We start from the raw sequence: 23,593 nt of genomic DNA on the forward strand, positions 1-23,593 counted from the left end.
GGTACAGATATCTCTTTGATATAATGATTGAGTTTCCTTTACATATATACCCAGAAGTGGAGTTGCTGAATCATACGGTAGTTTTATTTTTAATTTTTTGAGGAGCCTCCGTACTGTTTCCTGTAGTGACTGCACCAATCGATGTTCCCACCAACAGTACACAGGGGCTCCCTTTTCTCCAGGTTCTTGCCAATGCTTGTTACCTCTTGTCTTCAAACACATCATATTCAAAGCTTACTTAATGTCAACTCTTTCCAAACCATTTCAGTGATTGGCACTAAAATCCATCCACTTTAACAGAGAAAATATTTATTTATCACCATTGATCCTTCCCCCTCTCATATCGCACACTTCCCATTACAATCTATTTTCAAATGCTTGAGACTTTTAAAACACTTTTATGTATACAATCCACATTCTGTAAAGTTCACCCATTTAACATGCACAAGTCAGTGTTGCTTAGTATACTCACAAGATTGTGTAGCCACCATCACAGTATAATTTTAGAGATTTTTGTCCGCTGGCAAAAGAAACACTTTACATATCAACAGTCGTACCACCCCCCCATCTCCTCCACCCAGTCCTAGGCAACCACTGGTCTACTTTCTATCTTTATATTTTGTCTCTTCTGGATGTTTTATATAAATGGAATCATACAATATATGGTCTTTGTGATTTCATTTAGTGTAATATCTTCAAAGTTTATCCATGTTAAAGTATGTTGCTTTACACTTTTTTATTGCCAAAAATATTTCATTGCATGGTTATACCACATTTTATTCACCCATTTATCAGTCGATGGTCATTTCAACTGTTTCCACTTGTGGTCTATTATGAATAGCCAACTATGAACATTCATGTACAAGTTTTCATGTGGGATATATGTTTTTATTTCTCTTGATTGTATACCTAGGGGTGGAAATGCTAGATTATAAGGTAACTCTAGCTTCACATTTTGAGGGACTGCCAAACTGTTTTCTAAAGCAGCTGGATCATTTAACATTCCCATTAGAAGTTTATGAACATTTCTGTTTCCATAGCCTTGCTAACCCTTGAGATTGTCTGTCTTTTTTATTCTAGCCATTCTAGTGGATGTGGAATAGTATCTCACTGTGGTTTTGATTTGCGTTTCCCTGATGGTTAATGATGTGTATCTTTTCGTGTACTTATTGGCCATTTGTACATCTTTCTTGGAATAGGATCTGTGTTCAGATCCGTTGCTCCTTTAAAAACTGAGTTATTTTATCATTTCCTTATTGAGTTGAAAGAGGATTTTTTAAAATATATATATTCTGGGTGAAAGTCCATTATGAGGTATATGATTTGCAAAGATTTCTTCCCAGTCTGTAGGTTGTCTTTTTACCTTCTTGATGGTATCATTTGTAGCACAAAAGTTTCTAATTTTGTTTGAGTCCAATTTATTAATTTTTTAATTGTCATTTATATTTTGGTGTCATGTCTAAGAAACCACTGCTAACGCGAGTCACAGATATTTACTACTATGTCTTCTTCTAAGAGTTTCATAGTTTTAGTTTTTAGACTTATGTCTATGATCCATTTTGAGGTACTTTTTGTGTCTGATGTGAGCTAGCAGTCCAATTTAATTCTTTTACTTGTAGATATCCAGTTCTTAGCACAATTTGTTGAAAAGACTATTTTCCTTATCAAATCTTGGCACCATCAAAAATCAGCTGACCACAAATGGAAAGATTTATTTCTGGACTCTCAGTTCTATTCCTTTGATCTCTATGTCTGTCCTTATGCAAATACCACAATGTCCTGATTACTCTAATTTTATAGTAAGTTTTGGAATCAGGAATTGTGAATCCTCCAAATGTGTTATTTTTATTTCAAGAATATTTTGGCTCTTCTGATCCTTTGCATTTCCATGTAAATTTTAGAATCAGCTTATCAATTTCCTAAATAAATTTCCTAAGAAATCCAGCTGACATTTTGACAGGAATTGCATTGAATCTGTAGATCAACTTAAGGAGTATTGGTATCTTAACAGTAATATCTCTACTGATCCATGAACTTGGGGTATCTTTCCATTTGTGTCTTAATTTCTTTCAACAATGTTTATAGTTTTAACTGTACAAGTCTTACACTACTTTGTCAGTTTTTTATCTAATTACTTTATTCCTTTTGATGCTATTTTTAAAAGAATTATTCTTTAAATTTTATTTCTGGTATGTTCATTGCTAGCGTATAGAAGTATAGTTGATTTTTGGATATTGAAGCCTTGCTTAATGCTTGAGATTTAAAATCCTAATTATTTCTTTATATTTTTGTAGTCTGTCTCTAGTTCATTTTTGGCTCTTAACCATGCCCTTCTTTCTTACTTTCTCAGGAACTTACAGATTGTTTTTTTTTCTCTTTCTACTAGATAACTACATAGTTACCTTTTTTTTTTTCTTTATGGTATATTAAACCTCTTCCCCTCAACTGGGAGTTCCACCTCAGTATTAGACTCTCATTTTTACTTCTGTCTTCATTCTCAATTCAACCTAGCCTCTTCCAACACATGTCAGCCACAATGATATCTTCCAAATGAAGTTTGGTCATGTCATTCTCTACTTAAAATCCTTGACAACTTCCTACTATTCATATAATAAGGATCAACACTGTGTTGATATTCTAAGAGTCCTCCATGGCTCGTCCCTGCATGCATCTCCATCACTTTACACACGGAACGCCACTCTTCTCTTTGCCCTTTGACCTCCTGTCACACTCGCCTGCTGTCAGTTCCTGGATCAGGCTATACTCCTTCCATCCACAGGCCCTGATGGACGGTGTCCTCTGCCAGGCACGTTCTCCCCTTGCTGACGCCACACCATCCTCAGACCTTAGAGAAGCCTCCCATGACCTATACCTTTGGCTGGTTTCCTTATTTTCAGCCTGCACAATGCCACACTCCTTTTCTTCAAAACAATAACTCTTGTTTATAATTGAACACAAAGGTTTTAGGACTTAATTAATGACTTCATCTTTCAAAAGACAATAGCAGAATATAATGACAATGTCCATTTTTGCTCCGTTGTATCTTTAGTGCCTGATACCTAGAAATGTTTCACTTAAAACTTTATTGACTAAATGAACCCTCATTATCATTTCCGGCAAGTAGTTGATACCTGGCGTACATTGTTCTATTGTGATTTTTTGGAGTCATATATGCAAGTGGACACTGTTTAGCTTGTTAAAGCTTTAAAGGTGACAGCATTATTCTCTCTGATCAAAGGAATCTAATCAGGAATTTAAGGTTCAGGAACTTTCAGTTGTGACTACTGAATGTGTTCTGTCTCGCCTTGAGGAAGATACTTCATTATTTATGTCAGTTTTGCATTCAGAAATCTCTCTCTTCTTTACCAGACAGTCGCTAATGAGGATGGCACCTCCAAAAGAGCAAAGTCCTAAGGTTCTTAATAACTAGGTGTGGCTCTTTGAAATTCATTTAAGCCCTTTGAAGCTCCCGTCTCTAATCAGTGAAATAGCTACCTCATTGGTTGTAGGTGAAATGCTTAATGCGTAAAAATTTTCGTTTCTTGCTCCTCTCTGTTTCCACTTGCCTCCCATCTCTCAGCTCATGGTTTTCAACCTGAGAGTACATGGTAAAATAATTCATAATCTTTTGAACCAGTGGTCTTCAAAATGGAGTGCACACATACAAAGAATACTAAAGATAATCCACTGGTGTCCAAGAAGAAAATATTAGAACTTCAGTTTATAGGTATTTTTTTTTGAAAAATAAAGACAGGCACAAAAGCTTGTTATAGAAATAATACAGATCGATGCTGGTGGTCTCAGTTTCTCTTAAGTAAAATTTTAAATTATCTGATTTATCGTTTCTACTATTTAATTTCAACAAAACTAACTTTCACACAATGGACAAGTTGCTTGGAAAGATTCCTGGGAAGAAACATCACATTGAAGATAACTGCCAGAGTTTTAATCTCAGCTTCTTGTCAGGCATATATTGGGTGGTTCAGGAAAACGAAAGCACTCTAATTCAGTCACACTATTGCATACTACCTGAAATTTATTTTTAAAAATCATCACATTTAAAAAAAATAAATAAAATAATCACATTTTATTATGCCCTTCTTTGGTAAATAAGACATTTTTTCCCCACGGTGACTGAGAAAAGAAACTCATGCCAAGGAGAGAGCATTTTGAAGATAGGTATTTGGAAATGTTTTGTTGGAAACATGTCACCCATAAAAACTCTCGTTGCTCTTCACATAAAAAAGATCTAGAAACCACTTTCTAACCAGTTCATAAGAACAGCTGGTCCAAAGAACACAGAGGTTTAACATAAAGCTAAATTTCAACAAAATCTTAGGCTAATTACAGATGGATTGAAAATGTGTCATGATTATTAATACAGCTGGTGATACATGCCGACCATTTCTATTTAAGTGTTTTCAAGGTATTTTGTCTTACTAAAATGTTAATGTCAGTGCTTAATCCCAATTACCAAAATACACTTTACGTAGAATGGAACTTTGGATGCTCCAACAAAAATATCGAAGCAGTTACATTAAGAAAGTTTTTGTACACTTAGCCAATAAATTATTTATTACAGTATTAATATTTGTCTCCTTTTTGAAGAATCATATTTTATGTGTATTTTTTAATGTATGCAATATGTTAGCATATTAGTATGTGAATATAATTTTAAATAAATAGTTCTACATGTCCTGAGGGTGCATGCTCAATTAATTGTTTTTTCTTTTTCATGATTAGAATGAGTGTTCAGACAACTAGAAACAACCTCCACAAAACGATTGCTAATTATACAGCTCTGAGAATGCAAATTTCACTTCTTCCTTTTCTGCAACAATTTTTTTTGGATTTTATTTATTTTTTTATACACCAGGTTCTTGTTAGTTATCAATTTTATACATATAAGTGTATATATGTCAATCCCAATCTCCCAATTCATCACACCACCACCACCACCACCACGACCCCCTTCCCCCCCTTGGTGTCCATACGTTTGTTCTCTACATCTGTGTCTCTATTTCTGCCTTGCAAACCAGTTCATCTGACCATTTTTCTAGATTCCACATATATGCGTTAATATACAATATTTGTTTTTCTCCTCCTGACTTACTTCACTCTGTATGACAGTCTCTAGGTCCATCTACATCTCTACAAATGACCCAATTTTGTTCCTTTTTATGGCTGAGTAATATTCCACCTCTTCTTTATCCATTCGTATTATCGATGGGCATTTAGGTTGCTTCCATGACCTGGCTATTGTAAATAGTGCTGCAATGAACATTGTGGTACGTGACTCTTTTTGGATTATGGTTTTTTTCAGGGTATATGCCCAGGAGTGGGATTGCTGGGTCATATGGTAGTTTTACTTTTAGTTTTTTAAGAAACCTCCATACTGTTCTCCATACTGGCTGTATCAATTTGCATCCCCACCAGTGCAAGAGGGTTCCGTTTTCTCCACACCCTCTCCAGCATTTGTTGTTTGTAGATTTTCTGATGATGCTCTTTCTAACTGGTGTGAGGTGATACCTCATTGTAATTTTGATTTTCATTTCTCTAATAATTAGTTATGTTGAGGCACTTTTCATGTGCCCCTTGGCTATCTGTATGTCTTCTTTGGAGAAATGTCTACTTAGGTCTTCTGCCCATTTTTTAATTGGGTTGTTTGTTTTTTTAATATTGAGCTGCATGAGTTGTTTATATATTTTGGAGATTAATCCTTTGTTCATTGATTCATTTGCAAATATTTTCTCCCATTCTGAGTATTGTCTTTTCGTCTTGTTTATAGTTTCCTTTGCTGTGCAAAATCTTTTAAGTTTCATTTGGTCCCTTTTGTTTATTTTTGTTTTTGTTTCCACCGTCCTAGGAGGTTGGTCAAAAAAGATCTTGCTGTGATTTATGTCAAAGAGTTTTCTTCCTATATTTTCCTCTAAGAGTTTGATAGTGTCTGGCCTTACATTTAGGTCTTTAATCCATTTTGAGTTTATTTTTGTGTATGGTGTTAGGGAGGGTTCTAATTTCATTATTTTACATGTAGCTGTCCAGTTTTCCCAGAACCACTTATTGAAGAGAAAGCCTTTTCTCCATTGTATATCCTTGCCTGCTTTATCATAGATTAGTTGACTATAGGTGTGTGGGTTTATCTCTGGGCCTTCCATCCTGTTCCATTTATCTATATATTTCTGTTTTGTGCCAGTACCATACTGTCTAGATTACTGTAGCTTTGTAGTATAGTCTGAAGTCAGGGAGTCTGATTCCTCCAGCTCTGTTTTTTCCCCTCAAGATTGCTTTGTCTATTTGGGGTCTTTTGTGTCTCCATACAAATTTTAAGGTTTTTTTGTGCTAGTTCTGTGAAAAACGCCATTGGTAATTTAATAGGGATTGCATTGAATCTGTAGATTGCTTTGGGTAATATAGTCATTATCACATCTCTTTATTTTTCAGTAAATTAACTATAAATTGAAGTTCTAATATTGATTCTTCCAACTAAGAGCATGGTATATCTCTCCATCTGTTTGTGTACTCTTTGATTTTTTTCATCAGTGTCTTATAGTTTTCTGAGTACAGGTCTTTGACGTCCTTAGGTAGGTTTATTCCTAGGTATTTTATTCTTTTTGTTGCAACGGTGAGTGGGATTGTTTCCTTAATTTCTCTTTCTGATCTTTTGTTGCTAGTGTATAGGATGCAAGAGAATTGTGTGCATTAGTTTTGTATCCCACAACTTTACCAAATTCATTGATTAGCTCTAGTAATTTTCTGGTGGCATCTTTAGGATGATCTATGTATAGTATCATGTCATTGCAAACAGTGACAGTTTTACTTCTTCCTTTCCAATTTGTATTCCTTTTATTTCTTTTCCTTCTCTGATTGCTGTGGCTAGGACTTCCAAAACTATGTTGAATAATAGTGGTGGGAGTGGACATCCTTGTCTTGTTCTTGATCTTAGAGGAAATGCTTTCAGTTTCTCACCATTGAGAATGATGTTTGCTGTGGATTTGTCATATATGGCCTTTTTATGCTCAGGTAGGTTCCCTCTATGCCTACTTTCTGGAGAGTGTTTATCATAAATCGGTGTTGAATTTTGTCAGAAGCTTTTTCTGCATCTATTGAGATGATCATATGGTTTTTATTCTTCACTTTGTTTATATGGTGTGTCACATTGATCGCTTTGCATATATTGAAGAATCCTTGCATCCTTGGGATAAATCCCAGTTGATCATGGTGTACGATCCTTTTAATGTGTTGTTGGATTCTGTTTGTTAGTATTTTGTTGAGGATTTTTGCATTTATATTGATCAGTGATATTGGTCTGTAATTTTCTTATTTTGTAGTATCTTTGTCTGGTTCCAGTATCAGGGTGATGGTGGCCTTGTAGAATGAGTTTGGGAGTGTTCCTTCCTCTGCAGTATTTTGGAAGAGTTTAAGAAGGATGGGTGTTAGCTCTTCTCTAAATGTTTGATAGAATTCGCCTGAGAAGCCATCTGGTGCTGGGCTTTTGTTTGTTGGAAGATTTTTAATCACAGTTTCAATTTCATTGCTTGTGATTGGTCTGTTTATATTTTCTATTTCTTCCTGGTTCCGTGTGGTTATACCTTTCTGAACCTGGTTCAGAAAGGTTATACCTTTCTAAGAATTTGTCCATATCTTCCGGGTTGTCCATTTTATTGGCATAGAGTTGCTTGTAGTAATCTCTCATGATTCCTTGTATTTCTTCAGTGTCAACTTTTACTTCTCCTTTTTCATTTCTAATTTTATTGGTTTGAGTCCTCTGCCTCTTTTTCTTGATGAGTCTGGCTAAAGGTTCATCAATTTTGTTTATCTTCTCAAAGAACCAGCTTTTAGTTTTATTGATCTTTGGTATTCTTTTCTTTGTTTCTATTTCATTTATTTTTGCTCTGATCTTTATGATATTTTTCCTTCTACTGACTTTGAGTTTTGTTTGTTCTTCCTTCTCTAGTTCTTTTAGATGTAAGGTTAGATTGTTTACTTGAGATTTTTCTTGTTTCTTGAGGTAGGATTGTATTGGATAAACTTCCCATTAGAACTGCTTTTGCTGCATCCCATACATTTGGATCATCGTGTTTTTGTTGTCATTTGTCTCTAGGTATTTTTTGATTTCCTCTTTGATTTCTTCAGTGATCTCTTGGTTATTTAGGAACATAGTGTTTAGCCTCCATGTGTTTGTGTTTTTTACTATTTTTTTTCCCTGTAACTGATTTCTAATCTCATTGTGTTGTGGTTGGAAAACATGCTTGATATGATTTCAATTTTCTTAAATTTACTGAGGCTTAATCTGTGACCCAAGATATGATCTATCCTGGAGAATTATATGTGTGCACCTGAGAAGAAAGTGTAATCTGCTGTTTTCAGATGGAATGTCCTATAAATGTCAATTAAATCTATCTGGTCTATTGTGTCATTTAAAGCTTCTGTTTCCTTATGAATCTTCTGTCTGGATGATCTGTTCATTGGTGTAAATGAGGTGTTAAGTTCCCCCACTATTATTATGTTACTGTCAATTTCCTCTTTTATAGTTGTTAGCAGTTGCCTTATGTATTGAGGTGCTCATATGTTGGGTGTGTATATATTTATAATTGTTATATCTTCTTCTTGGGTTGATCCCTTGAACATTATGTAGTGTTTTTCCTTGTCTCTTGTAACATTCTTTATTTTAAAGTCTATTTTATCTGATATGTGTATTGCTACTCCAGCTTTCTTTTGATTTCAATTTGCATGGAATACCTTTTTCCATCCCCTCACTTTCAATCTGGATGTGTCCCTAGGTCTGAAGTGGGTCTCTTGTAGACAGCATATATGTGGGTCTTGTTTTTGTATCCATTCAGTGAACCTGTGTCTTTTGGCTGGAGCATTTAATCCATTCACATTTAAGGTAATTATCGGTATGTATGTTCCTATTACCATTTTCTTTATTGTTATGGGTTTGTTTTTGTAGGTCCTTTTGTTCTCTTGTGTTTCCCACTTAGAGAAGTTCCTTTAGCGTTTGTTGTAGAGCTGGTTTGGTGGTGCTGAATTCTCTTAGCTTTTGCTTGTCTGTAAAGCTTTTGATTTCTCTGTTGAATCTGAATGAGATCCTTGCCAGTTAGAATAATCTCATTTGTAGGTTCTTCCCTTTCATCACTATAAATATATCATGCCACTCCCTTCTGGCTTGTAGAGTTTCTGCTGATAAGTCAGCTGTTAACCTTATGGGAGTTCCCTTGTATGTTATTTGTCGTTTTTCCCTTGTTGCTTTTAATAATTTTTCTTTGTCTTTAATTTTTGTCAGTTTGATTACTATGTGTTTTGGAATGTTTCTCCTTGGGTTTATCCTATCTGGGACTCTATGTGCTTCCTGGACTTGGATGGCTATTTCCTTTCCCATGTTAGGGAAGGTTTTGACTATAATCTCTTCAAATATTTTCTTAGGTCCTTTCTCTCTGTCTTCTCCTTCTGGGACCCTATAATGCACATGTTGGTGTGTTGTTGTCCCAGAGATCTCTTAGTCTGTCTTCATTTCTTTTCATTCTTTTTTCTTTTTTCTGTTCTGCAGCAGTGAATTCCACCATTCTGTCTTCCAGGTCACATATCCAATCTTCTGCCTCAGTTATTCTGCTATTGATTCCTTCTAGTGTATTTTTCATTTCAGTTATTGTATTGTTCATCTCTATTTGTTTGTTCTTTAATTAATTCTTCTAGGTCTTTGTTACACGTTTCTTGAATCTTCTCGATCTTTGCCTCCATTCTTTTTCAGAGGTCCTGGATCATCTTCACCATCATTATTCTGAATTCTTTTTTTGGAAGGTTGCTTATCTCTACTTCATTTAGTTTTTTTCTGGAGTATTATCTTGTTCCTTCATCTGATACATAGTCCTCTGTCTTTTTATTTTGTCTCTCTTTCTGTGAATGTGGTTTTTGTTCCACAGGCTGCAGGACTGTAGTTCTTGCTTGTGCTGTCTGCCTTCTGGTGGATGAGGTGATCTAAGAGGCTTGTGCAAGCTTCCTGATGGGCCGACCGGTGGTGGGTAGAGCTGGGTGTTGCTCTGATGGGCAAAGTTCAGTAAAACTTTAATTTGCTTGTCTTCTGATGGGTGGGGCTGAGTTCCTTCCATGTTGGTTGTTTGGCATGAGGCGACCCAGCACTGGAGCCTACAGGCTCTTTGGTGGGGCTAATGGCGGACTCTGGGAGGGCTCACGCCAAGGAGTGCTTCCAGAACTTCTGCTGCCAGTGTCCTTGTCCCCGCAGTGAGCCACAGCCGCCCCCTGCCTCTGCAGGAGACCCTCTGACACTAGCAGGTAGATCTGGTTCAGTCTCCTATGGGGTCACTGCTCCTTCCCCCTGGGTCCTGATGCACACATTACTTTGTGTGTGACCTCCAAGAGTGGAGTCTCTGTTTCCCCCAGTCCTGTCGAAGTCCTGCAGTCAAATCCCACTAGCCTTCAAAGTCTGATTTTCTGGGAATTCCTCTTCCTGTTGCTGGACCCCCAGGTTGGGAAGCCTGACATGGGGCTCAGGACCTTCACTCCAGTGAGTGGACTTCTGTGGTATAAGTGTTCTGCAGTTTGTGAGTCACCCACCCAGCGGTTATGGGATTTGATTTTATTGTGATTGCACCCCTCCTACCATCTCACTGTGGCTTCTCCTGTCTTTGGATGTGGGGTATCGTTTCTGGTGAGTTCCAGCGTCTTCCTGTCGATGATTGTTTAGCAGTTGGTTGTGATTTTGATGTTCTTGCAAGAGGGAGTGTGTGCATGTCCTTCTATTCCGTCATCTTGTACCAATCTCTCTGCAATATTTTGTGTAACTGATCAACCTTTAGCCTCTGGTTTTATTCTCCTCTATTCTTTAAAAATCATAGTTTCTTTCCTTTTGACTTTCTTACTAGATTATTCCTTCCATCGTTTTTGGGAACACCTCATTATCACTTAAGTTTGAAAATTGTTTTTATGCTCTTTCATCTTCTTCTCTAGTTAGAGACCAGTTCATAGTCAGGGAGAACATAATTGGCAAATCCCTCAGGCAATGAGACAAACATAGAACATACCTGCAGGTCACTGGAACAGGTCCCCTGGTATTCGTTACCCCCGGAGGAAATAGTTGAACCATTTTCACTTCTTTACCTTCCCTGAAGGCTGCTCCTAAACTTCTCCAGTTGACCTTCTCCCCCTCATCAGGTAATCTAAACATTAGTAAATAACAGTAATTCACACACAAATGTATCAGACTGAATCCGCTTAGATCACAGCAGCAAATACTCCGAGATACTAGGGATATGTCAAAATCTCTCATTCTCTGCTCTCCCTTATTTTGGCAGGTGTTTTCGAAGTATGACTCCTAAGATATTTGTATTTTTTAAAATAAGCATTGCAAACAGATATTACTGAGAAAAATTTGATCTTTACGTTTTGCTATTTTATTTATGGTTTAAAGTGTTTATAGAGAAGAAGTATAAACTAAGACAAAGCTAAGGAATTAAAAGTGAGTTTGGGGTTAACAGATGCAAACTAGTATATAGAGAATGGATAAACAACAAGGTCCTAATGTATAACAGGGAATTATATTCAATATCCTGTTATAAACCATAATGGAAAAGAATATGAAAAAAGCATATATATATATATATATTTATAACTGAATTGCTTTGCTGAACAGCAGAATTTAATACAACATTGTAAATCAACTATTCTCAATAAAATAAATTTTTAAATAGGTGAGTTTAATGCCTTTACACACACACATACGCCCCTCTAACTGGAATAATCTTTAAAAAGAAAAAAAGATGTAGTAGGGAAGAAAGAAATGCCTCCTTTGTTTTTTTATCCTCTCAGGGTGAAAACGATTCAGCAGAAATGAAAAACAGAGGTCTAAGTCATTGGAGGGCAGCTTCTGCCTAGAAATCCAGGCCATACACATGAGGTTACCAGCGTTACTCGGGGACGGTCCCTGAAAGGGCTGGGACTCCACCAGGGAAAGGCTCCAGTATGACATAAAGGAGCCCGACATCAGGAACAGAAAAACATGGTCAGAGTTCTGGGAGGAAAAGAAAAAAAAAAAAAAAAAAAAGACTCAGTTGCAAAGACAATTTGATTAATTATGCTGAATATCTTTCTTCTCTTAGACTGCCTTTTAGAGGTTTTTCCACGTATGCTATCCCAGGGGGTAGCTAGGTCTTTGACATATCTTCTGTCTGTTGAAAAACTGGTTGAAAATAAAAATTCAGGCAATCATTTGGCTTCTTTATTCTCATGGTGCCAAAATCAGTTTTGTTATTTTTTTTAAAAATCCATGTTGAAATGGAACATTTTTGTATGATGTGTATATGATTGATGGTTATCATGTTCATGTGGTTTTCTATTAGCATATTTCTACAACCAGTTACTGCAAAATGTATTTCCCTGTAGAATACCCCAAAGTCTTGAAAACTCAAAAAAAAATGATGTTCCATTCACCTTGTAAGTCATCAGATAATGGCCACTGCCAGAGGTCAGATTTTTTTTCCAGAGGTCAGATTTTGAGACAGAAAAGAACAAAGTTCTGATCTCATTAAGCAATCTCCCTCTTGCTATCTTTTCCATCCAGCTACTAACTTTAAAAATATGTCTAGGTTGTTGGCAGTTTATTATATCCAGAAGGAAACTTGACTTACTTTTTAGAGGTGAAAAAATCTGAAAGTGCAGAAAATTTAAAATAGCACTTACCTTTAAGATAAGTGGAATATATTCAAATTTAAAACATGGTTACCCTTTTGATTAGTAACTTACAGTCTATACAACATGTGGTATTGCTTAGAGAAAAGGTGCCACATAAAAAAATAACTAGAGTTATGAGGAAGTGCACTATGAAAATTGTAACTTAGTTTTAAATGTCTTTTAATGCCAGTTTAACCGTTTGAGGAAAAAGATCTGATGTTTTCCTATAAAGTTTTCCAAATCAACTAGAAATGATTTTTTTTCCTTACTAGTACTGCTCAGAATTTAAATAACATTAGTTCAGATCAATGCACTGGTCCACATAAAGACAGGGTAAAGACAGGAGAGTAAACTAGAACTTTATTTTCTCACCATTATCTCTTATGTCATCAAATTAAATAAATGCAAATATAAAATTATTTCCTAATCAGTTATGTGTTAGGTGTTTAAAACAAAGGACCGTGACTAGCACTTCTCCATTATTCGTGGACAAGAAAGGCAAGTTAGAGGGGAAGTAGGGAGGCATTTAGATATGTGCCTATTTCTTTCCGTTACTATTCTAGCCTAAAAAAATTGTCCCAAGGAATCATCTTCCTTTAAAGAACTGTCTCAGATTAAACGAGCAAAGGAAAGAACTCCGCTGAGGTATGGAGGATTTGGGGGGAGAATAACTAGGTCCCAAACAAACAACCGCTCAGTTGATAACAGAAATACATTTTAGGAACAATCACAAGTGCAAACTCCAGGACTGTCAAGAGGGAGAAAGCATAGCACTATGTTTAGAAGTCCAGGAAGACACATACGGACCAGCCTAGAATCCCCACCTGTTACGTTTATTGATCAACTAAGCATTTCTTGAATAAATATGGGCACATACATTCATAATGTGATGTAGGTGTTCTAAGTGTTAAGGGAGTCTTGATGAGGCAGAGGGCTGTCAAAGAAATACTGATTCCCCTGAGTTATGGCATAGCTTGTGTTAGCACAAGCTTTTCACCGGTCACTGTCCTCAGCCGAGTGATAGATAAAAGCTTCTCTGGTATTTCCAAAGAAGGTGTAGTTGTCTCGAGAGAAAAATTCTCCTGCTTAATAAATATAATTGGTCTCAGTTTGGATTGTAAAATATAATGCATTCTCTTCTGCTTAAGAAAATATATATGATTCCAATTTGAACCAGTTTTTCAAGATTTTATTCTCTGGGGGGAAAAAGGTGGCCACTTTTACAATTCAGGTAAATAGTATTTGAGTTCAAGTTGGTATAAGTTCTGCAAAGAGTGCCTAATGACTGGAAACTACTGTTACTATTGAAAGTGGGGGAATGCCTGAGAAAAATCGAAGAGGCTTAGTGGGAATCTATTAAGAAGATAATGTTAGGGAAGGGCTTTAAATGTGAAGAGCCTGCTGGAAACCAGTTTGCCCCGTGGAAGCTCTTGTCCACAGTGGGCACACCTCGTTCTCACGTAATATTTTCTAATCACAATGTTCCATAAACAGTATTAGGAATGTGTGTGCCTCTTAGCAAGATAATATGGGATTTATGTCCATCCTTCAGCTATGAGACTTGTTGCCTTTCACGAGGAAATTGTCTCTAACTCGTGAATATGGCTAAGGGCTCAAATCATTCAACTTCTGCCGAGTTCCTTTAGTTTTTCCCTTTACATCTAATTTATTTTCCTATAGGATTATTCTGCTTTCTAGTTCAGGTTCTGGATACTATTTAGAATTTGTTTAAACTGACCTTTACCTTTCATTTTGATTTCCCTATGGAAACATAACATCAAGTGATCCGTATTTTGTAAATAACCGTAGTATTTTGGGAATATGTATAAAGATTCATCTTTATGTCAAGTCACAGCATCAGATTGGATGGCGTACTTGATAAAACGTAAATAAAGAAAGCAGCCAGATGTAATTCAAGGTGGGTGAGAAAGCAGGTGAAGAGATTAGTAATGTAGATCAACAGGGACTCTTGGGCCAAATAAAACCCCAGTACAGGTATCTTATATGTTGGGTGCTGTTTTTGTAGGTTTTGATATAGTTTAAGAGATTTTTTAAGGGATCGTAACTTTGCCAGCACTCTACAAGCTGGCTTATTTATAGACGAGACTAGAAACAGGACAGCTAGGTTAAACACAGTGTGGTGTTTATGAGGGCAAGACCTGAGGCAAGCAGGAGTGGAGAGCAGAGGCCAGATTCTAGAGACATTTAGGAGAGGGCGTGTAGAGTGCTTGGTGGTATTTGGATACGAGAAATGAGAAGGTGTGATAGATGACGCTACATTATTTTAACATGCCATCAGGTATTTATAGTTATAAATGCTAAGTTAAAATGTGGGACATTTTTACAGCAAGCCAAGTTCCAAACTAAAATTTAAAAATCGTGAGCCAGTTAAAAATGTGTGTGCACGTGGGCAAAGGCAGACCCTGAGCTGAGAAAAGAGAAAAATGTTGTAGGGATGTTCTGGATGATCTCTAATAATTCCTTCAGTGCACTCTCATGTTGGTTTAAAAAATAATAATAGCTGCCAGTTGTCAAACACATCCTGCTGAACTTAACCACTTGAACTCAAATACTGGTTTATCTACTTGAATGGTAAACGTAACCAAGTAAAGTAAATGAAAAAAGGAAATTGACAGATAGAGACAAAACATGCTAATGATTTTGTTAAAATCTTGAGCTCAAAGACCTTGCTTTGTATCTTTGACGGCTCTTTATTAAGACACATGTTATTTTATGTGGTGTAGTATTAATTGTGTCATTTTTATTTGAGTGTCTTGTCATCTTGGACCAGAAAATTAAACCCTCAGGACTACGGCATCTCTATCTGTAAAACGGAGGTAGGGAGTTATATATCTCAATGTCTTGGAAAGGTTTAAATGAGATAATATGCACAAACTAGCATGTAAATTCCCTGGAAAAGATCAATTGCCCGACCTAGGTTAGTAGTATTTTCCCTGACCTTTAAGGTAAACCTACGTGAGTAAAGAGATATTTGTAGAGCGTGGCCTTACAGATAATACATAGATCCATACAGCTTCATATTTGTTCTGGGAATTTACAAAGAAAGCCTCTCTTTGACTTATGACAGAGAGGGGAAGGGGCCAGCTATCAGGCCAGATTACTTGGTTGATATTTATTTGGAATCCGTGCTGGAGTATATTCTGATTCCCCCATTCTGGGAAACGTTCCCTTCTTATGAATCTCCCTTTCACTTTTGTGAATCTCTGTCATAAAAGTTATCAGTGTATAGGAGCTGAGATAGGGTTCTTGCAGTGGCTGTGTTTCTCAGGCACAGACTAAAGGACGCAGGAAACATTATGGACTTTGTAAAGCTGATTTCTTGCCGTGAGTTGCCCTGGATCTTTCAGACAGAATGTGAGGAGGTTTCAGCCCCTGTGGTCACTGATCATTTGCCCCCATACGTTACCTGTCAGCCATCTCTTGGCAGGTGGCACTTGCCATTTAGGCTAGGAGGCAGTCTGCTCCTTGAGGGCCTGGAGTCTCGGTCAGGATGCCTGCGGAGTCACTACCCATGGCGCATCCATTTCGTAGTGGGCTCTTTCTGCTGCTGTGGCATATACTGCCTGGAGATAAAGTTTTCACCTTCCTACTTTCAAGACCTCCAGCCTCGTCTGTCTTTCTGCAGTCCGATGGGAGTGGAAGTGACAGGAGTGGAGGAGGAGGGGCACGTGTGTGTGCGGCATGTGTGATTGGAGAGAAAGAAGCACACTTCCTCCTGCTTCCGGCCAAGATTATCTCTTTTTGTAGCCCTGACACACTTCCCTTTTATAGCAGCGAGCGCTGAGAGAAGGAAAAAGAAGAACCATGAACCCAACAGGCTCATATCTCAGAATTCCCCCAAGAGATTTGCCTGCTGTGCCTGCAACTATCTTTGAGAACAGGGTATATATATATATATATATATATATATATATATATATATATTTTTTTTTTTTTTTTTTATCATATTTCGCTTCCATCCTTAGTGCAGTATCTAGAACATAGTGTTGCTGAATAAATATTGTACTTGTCAAAAGATAAAGTGAAGTCCACCATCAAAAAAATCTTGTCAAGAGGGTCACTCTTATTTAAGTCCTTAGGAATCTCTCATACTACATTTTTTTAAACTTAGATTTTTAAAATTAATTTTTATTAGCATAAAGTTGCTTTACAATATTGTGTTAGTTTCTGCTGTACAGAAAAATGAATCAGCCATATGTATACCTATATTCCCTTTTTTTGGATTTCCTTCTCATTTAGGTCACCACAGAGCATTGAGTAGAGTTCCCTGTCCTTTACAGTAGGTTCTCATTTGTTATCTATTTTATGCATAGTATCAATAGTGTATATGTATCAATTCCACGCTCCCAATCCATCCCACCCCCTTGGTATCCATACATTTGTTCTCTACGTCTGTGTCTCTATTTCTGCTTTGCAAATAAGACCATCTATACCAGTTTTCTAGATTCCATGTGTATGCATTAATATATGATACTGGTTTTCTCTTTCTGACTTACTTCACTCTGTAAGACAGACTCAAGGTCCATCCATATCTCTGCAAATGACCCAATTTCGTTCCTTTTTATGGCTGAGTAGTATTCCATTGTGTATATGTACCACATCTTCTTTATCCATTCCTCAGTTGATGGACACTTGGGTTGCTTCCATGTCCTAGCTATTGTAAATAGTGCTGCAATGAACATTGGGGTGTGTGTGTCTTTGTGAATTATGGTTTTCTCTGAGTATATGCCCAGTAATGGGATTGCTGGGTCATATAACAGTTATATTTTTAGTTTTTTAAGGAACCTCTATACTGTTTTCCATAGTGACTGTATCAATTTACATTCCCACCAACAGTGTAAGAGGGTTCACTTTTCTCCACACCCTCTCCAGCATTTATTGTGTGTAGATTTTTTTGGATGATGGCCAATCTGACCCGTGTGAGGTGATACCTCATTGTAGTTTTGATTTGCATTTCTCTAATAATTAGTGATGTTGAGCAGCTTTTCATGTGCCTCTTGGCCATCTGTATGTCTTCTTTGGAGAAATGTCTATTTAGGTCTTCTGCCCATTTTTTGATTGGGTTGTTTGTTTTTTTGATATTGAGCTGCATGATCTGTTTATATATTTTGGAGATTAATCCTTTGTCAGTTGCTTCATTACATTTTGTTTGAAATAAGATATTCTATTTATGAAAAATTATTAGTATGAAGCTGTTCCAGTCAATGCTAGCTTTGGATACATAGATTATCTGACAGAAAAACTAGAAAAGGAGGCAAATAAATTTAACAGTGATTTTATATCCAGGTATATGATTTCACGATTGCAAATGTAAAATGTCCTTGCTATGTAACTATTTAAAGGCCATTGAAAAACAACTTCATTTGTTAGATTTTGGACTTCACAACTATAGAAAAACAGGGCAAATTTTAAAAACCTAGTGTTATAAAAGTTGATAGCTGTGCTTGCGATAAAATTTTCAGTGAGCATTATACATGGCATATTAATCAGTTAGTGTTGGGATAATTAATTATGCATAAAAATAAATAGCTTAATGGCAGCTGTCACCACGTGTTTATTCTTCTCCTTCCCATGTCTGTGGGTGGCTAGGGTGGATCTGCTTTAGACTTCATCTTGAGTTCAGATCTGCTCAGTTGGTCTAGCATTCTCCTTGGACCAGCAGCCACTGGAGGAGAAATCCACAGCACAAGCCAGATCCTGCAGATTACAAGCTTTCCTCACTTCAGGCCCACCAACACGCCACTGATGGATGGAAGTCACACAGGGAGCCTAGAGCAATGGAGTGATGGAATGGTATTCTCCTGTGGAGCCTGGGAGCCATGATACCAGGAGATGGAGGGAGAGGAAAGAAACAATTATAAGCAGATAACATGAATTCAAAGAGGTTTTGTCTACAACACTTTAGGTGGAGGATAATATGACCCTGATGTCAAAGAAACGTGAACTTTTAATAAAATTATGTCATGAACAATGAGTGAGAATAATTTTCTTTCAAAATCAACATATTGTATAATACACTATGGACATTTTTAGTGGAAATATGTAAAATATTTTTAAAGTCCAGAAATTAGTGTACAAAGCGTTTGACCATTTTCTCAACATATTTAATTAAACTGCTATGATAGTAAACCTCCAAAATTTCGCAGATTATATGAAATTTACTTAATTTTCATGTAACAGTCCAGAGTCAACAGAAATACTATTCCACACACTTATTCAGGAACCTGGGCTAGTGGTAGATCTGTCACCTTCAAGGTCATTGTGGTTTTCCCTATCAAAGTGAGGTAGAAGATTCGGGAATGGTACACCTCACTTGTACTTATGTTCCATGGAAACGTCTGGCAACCAAGGGAGATGGCAACAGAGTCTAGCTGTGTACCTAGGAGGAAGGGTAGCGCAGATGTCAGGGACCGGTTTAGCAGCCTCTGCAAAAATTGATACAAGTCAATACATTCAAGTTAGTTAAAAAAAAAAAATGGCTCTTCTAGCTGAGATTTGATAGAATAGCATTTTAGCATGCATTGCCTTATATTTGTCTATACATAGTATTTGTTAAATATTGAATAAAATACAATGATATTAAAGAAAAAACACTATCGATTAATTTCTTTGACAACTAACACCTAAATTGTGACAGAGGGAAATACAAAAATAACAAGTTCAGGTTCACTAAGAAAATTTGTAGTTTTTACTTACAAAGCATATTGCCTTGAGTATGATCCATGATAATGAATGTTTGTTGACTGGATTAGATTTTAGTAATAAGGACACAGTGAAATACATAATTCATTATATATTTTTAAAAGAAAAAAGTTTGACTTGATGGAATTACACACTATAGACTGCTATGACTGAAAATATTTTAGCACAAAAAGAATCTTAAATGATTAGATAATCCTTTTTCCTTTTATTTTTTTAATTCCCTTTTCTTTTTTAACTTCTTTTTTAAAAGTGAATACCAATGGCAGTTTATCTCAGGAAACTACAACAATACTCTTTAATTACTTACCTCTCAACTATAACTGATTACATGGCTTTTTTTCTTTACACAATCTGTGAAGTTTATACTGTCAGTTTTGTGTAGGTTTGGAATTTTGTGCAATGTTATATTTGGTAATGACAAGCTTTCAAGCACCACCCTAGTTTTAAACAAACTGAAGTAAAGAAAATTTTATGTTTCAAATACACTTTGAATTTTGTGTCCAGATTTTAACTGATATAAATAAAATAGTATATTTTCTAAACATATGTAACTTACATCAAACTGCTGTTTATAGTAAAGAAGCAGGGCTCAAGTTTCCAATACCAGAGGACAAGCACCCTTTTTTCTAAGTTAGTTGCTTTAATTTCATGGAAAAATAACAAGGTTTATAAGTATTTTTCTCCAAATGTAGCCATTCTAAAATATTCAGTGTTAACTATGCTTTTAGTTCTCTATTTTAAAATATTGCCTCATGTAAACTGTTTCAGAAATGGAAAAGTCACCCAAAGGTGCAAAAGAGAGCGAAATGAGTCATGTTTTATATAGAAAGATTACAAGTTTATTTTAAGCTTTAATACAAACATGAGGTTGATATATAAAGTTAATTATATGAGTATTTTTATTTGTATATCCTCTCTGGAATTCACTCTGAATTAACTTTCAATATATTAAGTAGAGACTGAGCAAGAAAAATGTTAAGGCAACATATATACTGGCATGTTTATACACTCAAACAGGATAGTTTGCAAGACCATTATTTCCAGACAATCTTTGTTTTTTAGATATTTCTTATTTCATGCATGTTTTACCTAGAGGGATGGAAAGAGGCATTCTCTAAAAATATGAAGTGATTATCCAAAAGTACCGATTACTCCTAGAAAGATATTGCTATTCCCCAAGAATTGTGGGGTCGTGGTGAAATCCAGGACATCATCATCTCCTGGCCACCCTCCACCTTCCCCCCTTGCCCTGAATAAGTCATACTGGATTTCTCTGTTACAGAACTGTGTATTTCTTCTTCCTTGAACTACTATCAGGCAACTCTTACTGACTGAGTCATCACAACGTCTTCCTGTATAATTATATTATGTAAGGCACTAATATATTCCAGTACATCATTGATTTTTAATGACCTCAGTAGGTCATGCAGTTCAACAACTGCATCTAGCAGGACCAAAGTTACTTTTTAAAAAAATGTTTATTTATTTATTTTAGGCTGCCTTGAGTCTTCATTGCTGTGCGCGGGCTTTCTCCAGTTGCGGTGAGCGGGGGCTACTCTTCGTTGCGGTACCTGGGCTTCTCATTGCAGTGGCTTCTCTTGCTGCAGCACGCGGGCCCTAGAGTGTTTGGGCTTCAGTAGTTGTGGCGCACGGGCTTAGTTGCTCCGCGGCATGTGGCATCTTCCCGGACCAGGGCTCGAACCTGTGTCCCCCGCACTGGCAGGCGGACTCCTAACCACTGTGCCATCAGGGAAGTCCCAGGACCAAAGTTACTCTTCAAGACTGTACATTATTTAATTTAAGGAATGCCATTTTTAACTCTTTTCTAGTCCTCTTCGTACATACTTACCACACTGTTAAAAGCATTTATCTGTTTCCTCAACACACTATGCCTGCCTCAAGTGTAAACACACACACACACACACACACACACACACACACACACACACACAAATTTGTCTTGGTCATTTTCATATCTCTATTATTGAAGTATATTTGGTTTACAATGTTGTGTTAGTTTCAGGTGTACAACAAACTGATTCAGTTTTATATATATATTTTAGATTCTTTTCCATTATAGGTTATTACAAGGTATTGAATATAGTTCCTGTGCTATACAGCAGGTCCTTATTATTTACCTATTTTATATATAGTCGTGTGTATCTGTTAACCCCAAACTCCTAATTTATCCCTCCCCCACCTTTCCCCCTTGGTAACCATAAGTCTGTTTTCTATGTCTGTGAGTCTGTTTCTGTTTTGTAAATAAGTTCTTCTGTATCATTTTTTTAGATTACACGTGTAAGTGATATCATATGGTATTAGTCTTTCTCTGTCTGACTTCAGTCAGTATGACAATCTCTAGTCCATCCATGTTGCTGCATATGGCACTATTTCATTCTTTTTTATGGCTGAGTAGTATTCCATTGTATATATATATATATATATATATATATATATATATATATATATATACACCACACCTTCTTATCCTTTCATCTGTTGATGGGCATTTAGGTTGCTTCCATGTCTTGGCTATTGTAAGTAGTGCTGCTGTGAACACTGGAGTGCACGTATCTTTTTGAAGTAGAGCTTTCGTTTTTTTCCGGATGTGTGCTTAGGACTAAAACTCTTTCTAAGCCTCATTTTGCTCATCTGTAAGAGGAAATTAATACTGTATACATCACAAGATAGTTGTGGGGATTAAATGAATTCATGTGTATGATGCCCTTTCACACATACATTTCCAGAGAATCTTACAGTACAAATTTTCTTGTTACATTTATTCCAAAAAAGTCATTGAGCAACTCTTACCTAAAAAGCAATAAATAAAGAATTGTCAGGTATACAAAGCTGAACGATGTGGTTCCCGCCCTTGAATAAGGAAGGTAGCAATTATTTATTGTTGCAAAATAAACTATCCCTAAGGTGACCAGCATTCAGATTACCTGGGTCTGAGGGGATTCCTGGGACAGGAAGTGTTCGGTTTTAAAACGAAGACAGTCTGGAGTAAACTGGGTCAAGTAGGTTGCCGTAACTTCATCCCAACTCTTAGTTGCTGAAAGCAAACATGGTTAATGGTTTCTTGAGAAGCTGGCTAACTCTCCTGCTGGTTTCCTCTGGGCTTATTTGCACAGCTATCTTCAACTGGAAGGGCGATGGGGCCTCTTCAACTACATGGTCTCCGGTCCAACCTTTGCACAGCACGGTGAGTGGTCTCAGCTGTAGACCCCTACACGCCAACACTCAAACAATGTATCAAGCCTTTGCTCCCCTTTGCTCCCCTCACATTTGCTCCTGTCCTGTTGGCCAAAGCAAGTGTCAAGGCCCAGCCCTACATTAGTGTGGGAAGAGCATATACAAGGACATGGAGAGCAGGAGGCACAGCTCCTTTGGGGTTGTTACGACAAAGATCTACACTTACCCAGCAAGTTAGTGTATTATGGTCTTTCTGTCAGGTGTGCAAGTAACAGGTAGAGGTGGTGTAGAAAAACCAAAGTGGGAGGGAAATGCAGTGGGCTGGAATTGAGAGCCCTGGGCCAGAGACTGAACTCTACAGTACTTGCTTTGAATACCTTAGTTACCTAACTTCTAGGAGCTTCATTTTGTCATCAGTAAAATTACCCATGCCAACTTCACAAGGTCCTTATGTTATAAAAATATAAGTTTAATGTATAAAAATGCAAACTATTTTTCATTTAAATTTTTTTTAAAAATTTGTTTTTTTGAAGTAAAATTGATTTACAAAGTTGTATTAATTTTCTACTGTATATCAGAGTGATTCAGTTTTACGTATATATACATTCTTTTTCATAGTCTTTTCCATTATGGTTTATCACAGGATATTGAATATAGTTCCCTGTACTATACAGTAGAACTTTGTTTATCCCCATTTTCTGTATAACAGTTTGCATCTGCTAACCCCAAACTCCCACTCCATCCCTCCCCCACATGCCCTCCCCCCCTCCCCCACACGCCCTCCACCCCTTGGCCACCACAAGTCTGTTCTCTATGTCTTTGAGTCAAAATATTTTTTAAATTAACTAAATTGTCTTAGGATGTGGCTCTTCCTACCACTGAAATCTTCTGATAAGGGTTAAAATCCTGATAAACTAGCACTTTATAATAATTCTTTTTAGAAATATTTAATGCAGTTACGTTGCTTGTTTTAGCTATGTTACGTCTT

Source organism: Kogia breviceps, chromosome 1, assembly GCF_026419965.1.
Source record: "Kogia breviceps isolate mKogBre1 chromosome 1, mKogBre1 haplotype 1, whole genome shotgun sequence".
NCBI classification, from domain to species: Eukaryota; Metazoa; Chordata; class Mammalia; order Artiodactyla; family Physeteridae; genus Kogia; species Kogia breviceps.